We start from the raw sequence: 15769 nt of genomic DNA, 5'->3' as shown, positions 1-15769 counted from the left end.
TTGTATTGTCATTGCTCGGTGAACCGAACTTCTATTTGCGTAGTCAAAACGGTATGTGAGTAACGAAAAGATAATAAATCACGTTTTCCAAACCAAGCTATATTTGCCACAGATTTCATCATGATCTCCTGTTATAAAAGGGCATCAAAGGGTTCTCTAGTGGCATATTTAGAGATCTTGCAATGGCTCTTTTCTCTGTTTCCCCCTCTGTTTTGAGCTCATGCTTTAGATCTCCTCCCAACCCTAATGTCAAGCTTTTCAATAAAAGCATTCAAAGCTTAAGTAGGAGGAGGCTGATTAATCCCTTCATTGCTAAGGCTTCCACCACCACCGTTGAAGCTCCAATCAGGCGCACAGGCAACCATCATCCCAACTTGTGGAACGATGAAGATCTTATTAAAACCATCCAAGACAAGACATATGATGTATGTAATCTTCTTTCATTTTAGGTCATTCTTTTATATTCTCTTATTCCTTTTTGTAGCTTTCAAGATGATCATATATAACAATCTTACAGACTTCTCATTACATGGAACATTGGGAGGGGCTTATTGGAGAGGTCAAGGAAATGTTCAATCAAATGCCCTCAGCAGAAAGTGGCAAATCTTGTGAAGAGAATGCTTTTGAGCGCCTTGTGATGGTTGAAAAAGTTCAACGCCTTGCAATAGATAGACATTTCCAAAATGAAATAAAACAAGCGCTTGATTATGTTTACAGGTTGGTTTAAAAGTTTATAATAAACAAAATGCTATTCTACATTGTTAATTATCATTCAAAATAGTATCTGGCCAGTATATTTGCTTATGTTGTTTTCCAACAGTTAAAATTTATGTGATTGTTATATTAATAAAATAATTTGTTAGCAGATATTGGAACAATTGTTCTAAAGATCTGAATATGGCAGCCTTGGGACTTCGGGTTCTTCGTTTGAACAGATATCCTGTTTCTTCAGGTTATCAAATTATGTCTATATTGAAAGATTAAATATCACACATTAAATCTTACTTCTTAGACTAAAAGTGTTAAATAGTCAAGATTAGCTTATTTTTTCAAAACTTAATTTCTTCATTAATCTGTGATCACTAAAGAAGATCCATTTATATTAATTTAAATTTTTTCATGATGTTTGATTTTGATTAAATTTATTTGATATAATGGCAGATGTGTTGAGACACTTCAAAGGAAATGATGGGCAGTTCTTGACTCCATCAACTCAATCAGAAGAAGAGAAGATAGAAAGTGTTATAAATCTTTATAGAGCTTCTTTAATTGCTTTCCCAGAGGAGAATATTATGGACGAGGCTAAATCCTTTGCAACAACATATTTAAATCAAGCTCTACAAAAGGATAATATCAGTTCCCATCTTTCACAAGAGGTGAGGCTAAAGTTTTAACTCTTTCAAGACTATGGAAAAATTTGCTTATTGTGGTCCTGATCCAAAATTTTAACACGTAGATAAAGTACAACCTAGAGTATGGTTGGCATGGAAATTTGCCCAGAGTAGAAGCAAGAAATTACATGGACATCTATGACAAAAATAGATCTTGGACTGAGTAATGGCGCTGGTTTATTTCAATATGTTTTTTCTTTTACCTCTTGTGGTTAGCTAGGGCTTATTCTATTATAGAAAGTCTGACCTTCTAACCCTGATTTTCAGGATGAGCGGTAATAAAGAAATTCTAAGTCTTGCTAAATTGGACTTCAATATCATGCAATCAGTCCATCGACGAGAGCTTCAACCGATATTAAAGTAAGTTGATTGATTAAAGTAATAACAAGTGGATATCATATAATGAGGTGAAAATATGAAAATAGATAGAAATTATGCTGATTGTAAAGTAAGTTAATTATAAAAATCAAAGTTATAGAGGGCAAGTGACTAAATAATTACAAGTGATAAGCTATTATTTTTATATATTAAAAATTGGTATAAGAATGATCAAGATAAAGGATATTTATAACATTAATAATCAAACAAAAACAAAAATAGAATATCATTAGAAGCATAACATACTTAAAAAGATATAGTTCTAATCTTTGGTCATATGTTCTAGAGTTGTTATTATAAAAGATGTAAAATTCTTTTCTTTCTTGTTTCCTTCATAAATGTGTCTCATAGGATGCGGGAGATGGAAATGGAGACTTTGGAAATGAGATTTAGTGGTTACAATAGAGTTTTACATTGTCCTCACTAACCTTCACATACTAGGTCGAATCCTCTAAGTGAGTCTCCTTTACTTGTTTAGGGATGCATTGATCATAACAAATGAGTCTTCTATTCTTTCTAAGAGTGGCAACAATTTTATACATTGATGTAAGCTTAGCATGTCTCATAGCGCCCCTCATGGTATCACCTTACGAGCTCCTAATTCCATATAGTTGACACAATTGTAATTTGAGATACCAATAGTAAGAGAGAGATGGGGTGAGATAGTCAAATTTTTTTCATGGAGGATATTGAAAAATTTCCCTTTGCCTAAAATTCCCTTTTTTCTAGCACCTAGAGGATTGAGAACCTTCTTTTCCTTTATCAATTGTGGGATTTGGGTTGAGCTCTACAATTAAGGGAACAATATCACAACCAAGGTTTATTTCTTTCTTTCTTTCTATGGGAATAAAACAAGACATTTTTGGTGATATCACCTTGGATAAGGAGGGAAAACCATCCAAATTTAGTTTACCTTTTAGTTCCTATACTTTATAAAAGGTTATGGCTTTTTCCGATGAGCGGTATACATTATGGGTAGGACTGGGATTTAAAGGAGAAGGTGTTTCTAGGTGGAAATTGTAAATATCATAGATTAAACCTTTAAGTGATGGGGAATAGACTTCTTTATTGACACATATATTGATTGAGGAGAGAAAAATGCTACTTGTGCATTATGGAAAACTTTCCTTCAAGACTGAAATACTTTATGAGACTGTAGATTAACTTTTAATCCTTTTGTATAAACTTTTTATTTTGGACAATATATGCTTATACATTCTTTTTTTTCAATAAGATTTTCTGTTTTTCAAGTGGGAGCTAGGCACACTTTTTAATTTGAAAATTTATATACACTACTTTACCATTTATAAATGAGATTATGTGTTCATTTTATTTTATGGTTTAAATATACAAAATTACTAAAATTTGTATGAATGTTGTGCTTAGATGGTGGAAGGATTTGAATTTGGATAAAGTGGACTTTGCTCGTCATCGTCATGTGGAATATTTTGCTTTAGCTTGTGCATACTCTATAGATGCTAAGTATTCGGTCTATTGAAGTGACTTTGCAAAGATTTGTTCTCTTGCAAAAATTGTAGATGATATATATGACACCTATGGTACTATTGATGAGATAAAACTCTTCAATGAAGCTATTAAAATGTAAGTATGGTATACAAAAAGGCTTATATTCATGTAAATTTTTTTTGTATAAAGAACATAATAGTAGATTAAATTGATACTTTTAATGAAAATGATAGGTAATTGAGGTTAAGAAACAATTACTATATTTACTCAACAATTTTCATGCAATTTATAAATATAAAATTAAAGCTCTCTATTAATTTGTTACTTTGTATTTACTCATAGTTGCATAAACTAGGGTGTGTTTTATTAATATAAACTAACTTGTTGTATTGGAATGCTTTTAATTTAGGTGGGATCCTTTTCCTCCAGAAAGATTTCTTGAAAGTATTAAAATAACATATAAGGCATTTTACTTGGGAGTAAATGAAAGTGCAGATGCAGCACAGAAGACTCAACAACGAGATACCCTCCCGTACATACGTAAAGCTGTATGAATTCGAACCTATCACTCATAACAAGTTTAAATCGCTACTTCATCTTACACCACACATAACATATGAGATTAAATGAGTTATTTTGGATCAAACTTATTTTAGGTTGCCAAATATTCATAACATTTTCATGTTTCAAATTTAATACTAAAAACTAAATAAATGATCTCTAGTCATTATAAACTATTAAACTCAATTTTTATGTTAGTACTCAACTTCCCTACAAATGTTACTATTTTTATTTTTCTATTATATGTTATTTTGATTAGACCTCATAGTATAGTAGTAATACAACTTTGAAAGAGCTTGGTATTTTTCTTCTATATTTTTATTAAGATTTATATTGCATTTGATTTTAAATAAAATATTCTTTATGTAGAAAATTGAAATTTAATATAATATATTTTTGAATTGCTTTGATCATTTTAAAATAGAATTAACATTGATCTTACACTTTGATTTTAATGCTTTAATAACTTTTCTTAATAATCTTCCAAATTTGAACTCATATATAATGTTTTTGTGTGAAAATATTGTTCATTTTAAATAAAAAAAATTTCTTGTACAGTGGGAAGATTATCTCGAAGCCCTTACAAAGGAAGCTCAATGGCTTGCTGATGGTTACATACCATCTTTAGATGAATACCTAGAAAATGGTATACCAAGCTCAGGATATCGTGTAACCATGTTGCAACCTATATTAACATTAGATGAAATTCTTTCAGATAACATCATTCAAGAAATAGACTATCCATCAAAGTTCAATGAACTTTTATCCCTATCCCTTAGACTAAAAGGTGACACTAGAACCTTCAAGGTATGTAATCATTTTCTTTGCATAATTTTATATTTATATTTTCACAAAAATATACATGTAAGTTGAATTTAGTTTATTTTAAGTCCAACTAATTTTTATTATAATTTTGAATCTTTATTTTGAAGGCCGAGGCAAATCGTGGAGAATTAGTATCGGGAATATCATGTTATATTAAAGACCACCCAGAATCTACAGAGGAAGAAGCTTTGGATCACCTTAAAGAATTATTGCAAAAAAAACTCAAGCAATTAGATTGGGAGTATTTGAAGCCTGATAATGTTCCAACTATAAGCAAGGACTGTGCCTACAATATTGGAAGAAGTTACCAACTCCTCTATAAAGAGAGAGATGGATTTACTCATTCTAATAAAGACATCAAAGATCTAGTCATTCAAATCCTCTTTGAACCTGTGGCAATGTAGTTAAAAAATATGAGAACAAAGATTAATATCCCAATTTTATGTTTTAGCACCTCAATGTTCAACATTTTCAAAGAAAAAAACTCAGGTATATAAAATAAATTACAGTGCACATTTATTTTGGCTAAAATATTTTAGGGCATTACATTTAGATATGACTCAATTTTTAAAAATTTTTTGTTATATTTTTATCTAAATCCAGGGGCTCATCCATGAAAAAATATTAGGATAACAAGGTTTACATTTAATAACTTATAGTTATTAAGCTGATTTCTAATAATGCCTTATAAAATCAATACATTGGATGTAAGGACATATTGAAATAGAACTACAATGAATTTCTAATTTAATATTTGAACGCATAAATATTTTTACTTTTAAACTTTTTTCCTTCTATATTAGTATCGAGGTGGCTATGATCCAATGCTTGGCCAAAATGAAAAGGAAGGACTAGTGTAACACCCCTCTAGGGAACCCAAAATAAATAAACCTAAAGTTTCACTAAGTTTACCAGAAATATATTTTTTTGAAAGATAAAAATTAAACAACAACAAATATAATATAGCGGAAGCAATAGCTCACATACATACAACAATCAAAATATATTACATCTCCTAAGGGTTCCATGACATTGAATCACATTTATAAAAATAAGTTTTATTAATACTAAATCCAATACACAACAATTCCAGATTATAGAATAACTAGGAGTATGAATCTAATAAATAATATACAATTATTTAAGATGCCACTTGGCAATAATTAGAATCCATAATCATCCCTTGTACAATTCACAAGGTATGAAAATCTCAAAGAATATACATCATGAATAAAATACATCAACACATAAGATCTTTGATAATCAAATACAATACAACAAAGTATAACCATCCATCATAAAATACAAGATCAAAAAGAAAGAAAGAACTGCACAGGTACATCTAGCAGTGACATCCAACAGTCAAATCTTAATGGTATAAGAAATACTACCACCCAACCTCATGGAACCTAAATGGCCCACTACCACTATGCTCAAGAGATAGTCTCAAGTCCCAAACAAATATCAATCCACAAGTCATAACCAACATCTAGGTCAAGAAAATCCGGATAGTAATCTATCTCAAAGGTACCAAGATACAAGTAACATCTAAACCTAGAGGCAACAAAGACACGCAGGAAATCTACTATGCAAGTGGGAAAGTGTCATCACATGAGCCAACTCTAAGGTTATCCTAGTAGCCTCTTTGGACTCTGACCCCCTAGTGTCTCTACGTAGCACTAGTATCCTTTTGTATAGATAAGGCATACTAATAAAGCAAGGATACAACAAAGCATCCTCTTTATTCCATTCCTAGAAAGTACTAGCACTCAAGGCATGGGCAAGGAAAAACAATGACTCTTATTAATTCATTTTACTCTCATTTAATGAAATATTATTTTTTTATTAAAATAACTTACAATGGGTTACCCAAGAAACCTCTTTAGGGCTCTGGCCTCCATTGTAAGCCACTTCCCAATGTACACTTAGATTACCTACCCTAAGCTCATCAAAAGTACAACTCATAGAATTACAATTTTCACCTTAGTCCTTTGTAAGAAACATGAAAGCACCTATAGATAAAGCACAATATTCACCTTAGTCCTTTACAAGCAATCGAAAATAACCTAAAGATAAATCAAAATCATCACCTTAGTCCTATACAAGCAATTGGAAAGCACCAAAAGATAATTTATCAAAACTTAAAGGTTACACGAAGAAAAAAATCATACCATTCATCTCAGTTCTATACAAGAAACTAGAAAGCACTAACAAGTATTAATCAAATTTCATCATAGAAAATATGTGACACATCACCATGGTTAGGTATAAAAGATCGTATTCATAACATCATCATAGAACAAAAACCCCCAAGCCTCTACTGCACATCCTGATTGGTCAATGTACTAAGTCAAACATGAACCCAACTCTAGTAAACAGCACATCACATAAAGTACATAACAATGTAACTTTCATAACTCATTAGGTTTTCAAAACACAAAAGTTCAAATTCTGACTATTGGCTTTCAAGTTTTCATTTTTCATTTTTTTCAAGTTTTACAGTTTATAGGGTCTTTGATTACAATCAAGGATCACATTTTCATTTATTCAAGTCTCAGATTTGTTAAGCCCTTTGAGTCTAAAAGAACCTCAAACGCTCAACAAATTTCAATAGCAAACATTTTCTCTAAAAATATAATTATGAAAATACACTATTAATTCAATTAAAAAATTTATGATGTATATTTACAGCAGCCTTTTAATTATTTATTATTATTATTTTTATCCTAATAAAAATTATCAAATTATTAATAACAACAATTATCAAAATATCAATAAAATAATATATTTATATTTATTTTAATTTATTAATATTAATAATCATTACAATAAATATTATAATAATAATAATATTAATAATATTAACATAATCTAAAAACATAATAAGACTTTTTTTTTTAAATATGAAACGTGATTACATTGCATACCCCATAATTGGGGAGGCCAAAGTATGGCTTGGCTACTTGGGTAGCTTGCTACTGTAGTGATGTCTACTATCTTGGCACCGCTTGCTACCTTTGTAGCATCTGCTACTATGGCACTGACTTGCCATCGCAACCGAGTTGGTTGGGGGGAGTTCACAACCCCTTCTCTCATATTACAAAATATTTTATAAAAAAGAAAACATAAGCTCCCCTCTCAGAAATGGCTAGATCCATATTTTAATTTGGTAATTATATATATATATATATATACCTAATAGGGAAAATGTGAATAACCAATCAAATTTGTATATCAAATCTTGATTTCTTTATTTTTCAAACCCTGCCCAAATCAAAATATAAATCTCTAAATTTACAAAACAAGGGTTTCAAATCATCATTTCGTTTATAGAGGTTTCCAAACAAAGAACAATTAAATTCAGAAACATGGGTTTCAACCTTGTTACATTTTGAAAACCATTCCATTTAGTCATGGAGAAGACATTATTTCAAGGAAGGTGACTATCATGAAAAACCCACAAGATCCTACTTGGATCTTATGCTAACAATGGATACATAGAACTCACAAGGAATTCCTTTTTTTAAAAAACTCTCTTCTTGGAAATTGGTTCCTCCAAACCTGTGTGTGGAGGAATGAGCTCTAGTCTCTTAAAATAAAGAGTTTTCTCCAATTAGGGCTTCGGTTTTGCAATCATGACAAACATTTTTCTTAATTATTTTACTATATTTTAATTTCATATGCAACCTTATACAATTTAATTAAAATAGACTTTATTAAATCAATTCTTGCTCTCTCTTATTAAATCACAAGACATTTTTAATAAATTATTTTTTAATTAAACTAAAAATAATATATAGATTTTATTATAAAAATGAAACTCCTAAATATATTATTATTAAATTAAATAAATATAACTACGCCAAAATTAGAACTTTAATTAAATCTTTAAATTTAATTCTTTTATTTAATTAATTAAATATTGATTTTTCTTTGTAAATATTTCATTAAATTAAATCATCTAAAAATGTTTGATTTGATTAAATTATAACTGCAAATCACATCAGACTCACAAAACTAAATACAAAAATCCATTATGAAGTACATAATACTAAATCAAACTCAAGGGTCAAAATCATGAATTCACATCACTTGACAAATTCAGAAGGGTAAAACTCAAATACTTGTCCTACTTTCTAGGACAATTGGCTTAAGGTTAGGATTTGGACTCGGGGATTATCTCCCATTTTTTCCCATTGAGATATTGTAATAAGGCACGCTAATCCTAGTAATTCATGGAAGTCAATGTCAAGTACCTACAATCTACATAAATTTTGAGCATTTACATACACATATAATCTAAACTAAATTGATAATGGTAGGGAGTGGTGCTTCATATACAGATCTTGACTAGTAGGTGACTATGACTCCCTCCCTCAACCCACTACAACATTTGGGGTTAAATTGTGATGGTAGTGTAATTTGTGGTTATTTTCATGTTTTATTTTTGCAATTGTTCCCAATGCCATTGCAATACTAATATTGGCATTGTAATTGCAATGCCCTTGAGAGCATAAAAAAGAAACATGTGAATAATTTTCCATTTGTTTTGATTTTGCAAAGATTTGTGTGTGAAAGAGGTGGAGAGTTATGAATGTTGTCATGGTGCCCTTGTGATTAGTGTAGTTAGTTGATGTGCACTCATGATCTTTGCATTTCGTTGTCATGCCCCTGCTCTGTGATTTCATTGTTGTGTCATGCCCTTGCTTTATGATTTCAATGTCGCTCTATAATTTTCTTCAAGGGTGAGAAGGGGTATGTACGTAAATTTCTTTTCTTTTCCTTGTAAACATGTATGTCTTTATATTTCCTTCTAAACATGTATCTCTTTATATATCTAAAGAGATCTTTTTCAAGGTGCTTATTACATATATGATCTAGTTGCATACATATTCCAAAATCCAAATAATAAAACAATAAAAGTCACTCAACCCATGCTAAGTGACTTGCCTCAAGATCTTGCACAAAAGTAATGTAGACCGTGAAAAATGGGCTGAGTTCGCAAGAAATTTTATAAAAACACATCATAGTAGATATTTTTAGAAAGAAACAAGCCATAACTAATTAAATGGGTCTAGTTATTGATTAGCTGGGTTGATATATATGTATATTTAACTAGGTTATGACACCTACAAGGGAATGAGCCTCATGATTATGCATATGTGTTTGGTGCATTTCTTTCCTATGTTATTCTCTACATTTCATTGATGTACCCTTGCTCTACGATTTGGTTTCCATGCCCTTGTGATCTCTATGTTTTGTTATCATGCCCTTGCTCTATGATTTTTTTGCCATGCCCTAGCTCTGCAATTTTCTTCAAGGGTATGTAAGTATTGGTTTCTTTACCTTCTAAACATGTGTTTGTTTATATCTCCTTTTGAACATGTATATCTAGAGATATTTTATAAGGTGCTTATTACATATTAGCTACATAATAGAAAAATTTATCCAGCTACATACATATTCTAGAATCCAAATAATAAAAAAATAAAACTCACTCAACCTGTGCTAAGTGACTTATCTCAAGATCCTCCACAAAAATAATGCAAACCAAGAAAAATGGCTAGAGTTCGCAAGAAATTTTACTAAACATATCATAGTAGATATTTTTAGAAAGAAACTAGCCATAATCACAAGGCTCATTCCCTTGTAGAAGCCTTTGCCACAATGAAATTACCTTTGAACCTTGTAAAGGGTGTTAAAGTGATTCCCAACCTTGAAATACTCTTATAAACATTTGATACTTGGGATCATCATAGGGAGACTGTGCCATTATGTGAAACACTATTATAAGCATTTGATATTTGGACTATAAATTCTCAAGGACACTTGCAAGTGATTCCAATGTTATAATACCTACCACAACACTTTCCTAGGTTCTATCCAATGGATCCCATAATGTCTTCTATATTGTTTGGTTGTTGTTTCTGCCATGCAGTCTCTTTCTAAAGCTGCTCCTTCTCATTTTCTTTCTAAAGTCACTCCTTCTTTGCTCTCGTGTCTTAAATTTTTTTTATCAAACTTCTGAATATCTACCTCTACCTTATCTAAAATCAACTTTACTATGTGTTGTAACTCTGACATATGTGTTTATCATTGATAGCTTTCATTTTAGCATTCAAGTTTTCAAGATTGGTTAACACCCTCACTTGAAGACCTCTCATGTCAAGCACTTTTTGAACTTTTTCAACACCATGTTCTTGCTTCTAAGCTAATAGTTCTTTAGGTGCAATTTTTTTTTAAACATTAATTTTGTTAAAAAATTGTAAACTCTTAGAAAATGCATTGTTGTTTTCATGTATGTAAGCATATATATGTATGTATGCATATATATATATACATCTATATATGTATGTATATATGTATGTAATATATGTATATATGTATGCATGTATGTATGTATGTATGTATACAGATAGATCTTGTAGATTATGGATTATGGATTATAAACAAAAAGGAAAAGAAAACATGACAGTAATCATTACCCATTTATTTTGATTGATTGTGGAGAGCTATGTGCAAAATATGGTGGAAAGCTCTAAATGAGGGTGGAGTGCTTTAAAAAATGGTAGAGATTAGTGGAGATCTAGGATTTTGTTGTCATTCCCTTGTGATCTTCATGCCTTTTTTATGCAATTTTCTTTGAGGGGAGAAGAGGTACCTATGTAAATGTTCTTTTCTTTTCTTTCTAAACATGTATCCCATATTCATATATAATATCTTTGGTCAAATTCAAGGATAACTGATTATAATGATTGTATGCATATGTGCATGTATGTATGTAAATTAGTTCACTATGTGAACTACTTTACATGCATACATACACAATTTTATAGTGCTTGTGCTAAATTAAATTAATCATTCATGTCTTCGATTCACACAACAAATTATCCTTGCATTCAATTGAATTTATTGATACCAAACTAAGTATGCAGAAATATGTACTTACAAATGATATTATCTCTAGGCGATTGAGTAAAGATCTCATGCATAATATTGTCCAAGTAATGATTAGATGCATTCACATTAAGTCATCATAGGATTGAGCAGATGATCTATTTATGTTACTTAATACTTGTTTCATTGAACATTTTGGTTAACATAATCAGTAATACTAGAATTATACAGCTACAACTAGTAATCTTGTTTATTTTATTTACTCAAATACATTCAAGACTATTATTTTTCTTAAAATTAGATTGTATATTTTTAATCACTAAAACACAAATATAGATCTCTGATAGTTATCTTTTTTAATTTTAAGATCTTCATATTTAATATGAAGAGTTCCCACTACTGGATAGTGGAATAACCACAATGTTGAACCACATAGCTCATGGACTTTTCCACCAAAATATATTTTTATTATATTTTTGTCATTGAAAAATATGATAAGTGAATGTTCTTCTGATTTTCAATATATTTAATAATTTGTTGCTTGCCATTTTAGGTAATTTTCTATTGTGAGATAAAGACATCTATCATAAGGATGGACATGCCAATTTTGATCATCCTGCTTTCAAAGATGATTCCCTTATCTAATTAATGAAACTACTTGCAAATGACACCTTGATTTTTATAACTTGCTTGATCAACCATTCACAAAAATGAATTATCCCATATCCATAAACATCTAATATTCTATAAGTATCTCTCCTCTGACGACCCAATAAATGGAACCATTAGCATCATAAGTAGACTCACTCTCCTTAGACAAATTCAATCGAAACTATTCATACCAAACTATGTATGCAGACATCTGTACTTACAAATTATATTATCTCTTAGTGATTGAGTAAAGATCAAATACAATTTTCCATAGTGATAAAAATGCATATGCATATGTATGTATGTATGTATATATGTGCATATATGTATGTGTATATGAATTTATGTATTTATGTATCTTTGAATCTCATTTGTGTGCCTTTGTGATCTCTGTATATGTATGTTTATATGTATGTATATACATATATATACATATGTATATGTATATATATGTGTATATATCCACACACACACACACACACACACACACACACACACACACATAGACACATGAAGAGAAGCTCTTCTAATCACCTATTGGGGGAAACATAAAGATATACATGTTTAGAAGGAAAAGAAAACAACATTTACATAGGTACCTCTTCTCCCCTTGCAAACAACATAGAGAAAGCACTACTATATTTGGGCTGGAACACCACAAATTACATTGCCATTGCAAATTTTCATCATAATTTGATCCAAAATTTTGTAGTGTTGCAAAGAGTACAAAGATCACAAGGGCACAACACATGAAAGAAATAATAGAGAAAAGGCACCAAGATCACAAGGGCATGCCAATGAAATTTAGAGATCACAAGGGCATGATAATGAAATTTGAAATCTCCAGTGATCTCCACCATGGGCACGACAACAAAATGCAAAGACCATAAGGGCATGAAAATGAAATACAATGATCACAAGGGAATGAAAATGAAATCTCCACCAACATTTGGAGCTCTCTACCATTTTTTAGAGCTCTCCATCCTCTTTTGCATGCAACTCTCCACAATCAAAACAAATGGGGAATGATTTATGTTGTGTTTTTTTCAATTTATATCTAATCAACTTCACATTATGTCGTAACTCTTCCATAGATATTTGATCCTTGATAGGTTTCATTTCAGCATTTCAACATTCAAGCTTTCAAGTTTCCTATTCATTATATAGTCCTTTCCACCCTAAAAACCACTTTGTTGCTTCATTAAAATTAGGACTTGAACAAAGCTGGTGATAAAATAGAGCCTATATTCTAGAATTCAAATAATAAAATAATAAAACTCACTCAACTTGTTCTAACTAAGTTAGCTCGAGATCCTAAACAAAAATAATGTAAACTAGGAAAAATGGGTAAGAAATTTTAGAAAAACATATCATAGCAAATATTCTTAGAAAGAAAGAAACCATAACCTAGTTAAATTGGTCTAGTTTCTAATTAGTTGGGTTAATTACAAATTCCTATAGAACTATCATTAGATTAGGTACAATAAAATGAACAATCAATTGTTCCTAGTTAGCACGATCAAATATAGTTTTTTAAGGTGATAAAATTGCATATATGCAAATGTATGCATGTATGCATGTATGTGTGTATATATATGTATGTATCTATATATGTATGTATGTATGTATGTATGTATGTATATATGTATATAGAGATCTTGTGGATTGTGGAGATTAGTGGAGATCTAGGATTTCATTGCCATACCCTTGTGATCTATGTATATGTATGTATGTATATGAATATATATATACATATGTATATGTATTTATGTATCTATGTATCTATGTATATGAACAAAGAGATGGAGACACAATAGAAAAATAATAAAACTCACTCAATAGGCTGCATGGCCACAGGTATTGTTACAAGCTTTTAAAAATAACTATATAAGGAGTGAGTTAAGAAATATGTAAGTTAACCTTATATTAACATTAAACTACAACACAAAGGTTGCACTAGGGTATTATAGTATTTTAATTATAGAAAACCACATGATTCACTTGAGTGGGTGTATGCTTGCGACTTCAATTATACTAGGTGAGTAAATCTCACCAATGGTTATAGGAATACAACTACATCTAACCAATTAGAAACCAAAACTATACATGCATTAGAGTGAGTAGTTCAAGGCTCTTGATCCCGTGGATATGGGTATGTAGGCAACCTAGTAGGTGGAGTATGCATCCAGTGTACAGATGTCGTGGACATAATTAGGTAGCACTTAACCATGTATGTATGTATGTAACTATTATCTACTTAACAGTGTCATCCACATGTGAGTTGGGTAGGGGGTGGGGGGTGGTGGTGTAGTTGAGTTAGCTCCTCTGGCAATACTTTATTTCCATTATTTTGTGCTCTCTAAATCAAAGGTATATAACTTTATCACTTGTAACTATAATTTTCAAATAATAGTTAGGTTGACGTTTAATCAAATGCATGGTAGTTGAAAATGTGGCATGATTCTAACTTTTATTCTTATTTTTGTCATATTATAAGATATATTCCTCATCTTTTTAACTTTTATTCTTATTTTTGTCATATTATAAGATATATTTGTCATCTTTAAATTAAAAAGAGTATCTCACTTTTAGTCTAAAAGTGTCATGTGTTGTTTAAACTATCCGATTTGCAATTGACCAAATAGCGACAAAATTTTCCATCTTGCATTGACTATTCTTCTTTGAAGCTATTATTTCAACTCATAAATTTCTACTACAAACTAATAGTTGTGACATGTTGCCTCCTAGTAGATCAAGATATCTTCCAATTACATTTCTTTCATTTAATATTACTCATATTAGATTCCATAAACATGAAGTATTTGCCTAATAGTTAGATATAATTATAATATATTGAGTAATTTTTTTAAATATTTTTTTTACATTTATAAAACTTACTAAATATATATTTAAAATATAAAATAAGAATTAAAAAATCTATTATTATTTATATATGAACAATATCATCTAATTATGAGGATTTGATTTGTATTTTGTAATATTGTTATGAATAGTAAAGTTATTTTAATATTTTTTTAGAGAAAATATTGGATTCATGGAAAGAAAGGAAAAATGTTTCAAAATATTTTATGAATAGTGAGTTGTTAAAATATTTAGATGAATGTATTTTTTTTATTATATTAAAACAAATATTATGAATTTATTTAAGAAAAGAGAGTTGGAGTAGTGATTTCTAAAATATTGGTCCTTCATACAATCCATCTTAAATGCATGTGCCGATTAATTTAGTCTTGAGATAAATCATTTTCATAAATTTATAATTATTTAATCCATGAACAAATACTAATAAAATGTAACATTCTCCATCCATACTTTTAAAGTAAAATATTTTTTTATTATTTAAAACTTATAAAAATTCATATAAACTGAACTTGAAAATAATCTATCCCGTATAATTTACTTTGAATAACAATTCGATTAGAACTAAAATTGCATGCATATGCTTGTATTGTCATTGCTCGGTGAACGGAACTTCTATTTGCGTAGTCAAAACGGTTGGTGAGTAACGAAAAGATAATAAATCCCGTTTTCCAAACCAAGCTATATTTGCCACAGATTTCATCATGATCTCCTGTTAT

The 15769-nt window shown here is 30.0% G+C and overlaps 1 pseudogene across 1 annotated transcript; it reads left to right on the top strand.

Moving 5' to 3' along the window:
• The first annotated feature begins 142 nt into the window (after positions 1 to 142).
• LOC149577148 (alpha pinene synthase, chloroplastic-like) lies at positions 143 to 5075 on the top strand (annotated as a pseudogene). Its single transcript, XR_016362802.1, has 10 exons — positions 143 to 425; positions 518 to 717; positions 867 to 952; positions 1162 to 1376; positions 1457 to 1554; positions 1659 to 1751; positions 3156 to 3371; positions 3646 to 3784; positions 4356 to 4604; positions 4730 to 5075. The product of XR_016362802.1 is annotated as an alpha pinene synthase, chloroplastic-like (transcript).
• Positions 5076 to 15769: the final 10694 nt, after the last annotated feature.

The sequence above is a fragment of the Cupressus sempervirens genome, chromosome 1 (assembly GCF_028749045.1).
Source record: "Cupressus sempervirens isolate cs-2001-9-10 chromosome 1, ASM2874904v1, whole genome shotgun sequence".
NCBI lineage: Eukaryota > Viridiplantae > Streptophyta > Pinopsida > Cupressales > Cupressaceae > Cupressus > Cupressus sempervirens.
Note: the sequence above shows the minus strand (reverse complement) of the source record. Positions and strands in the feature narration are given on the sequence as shown.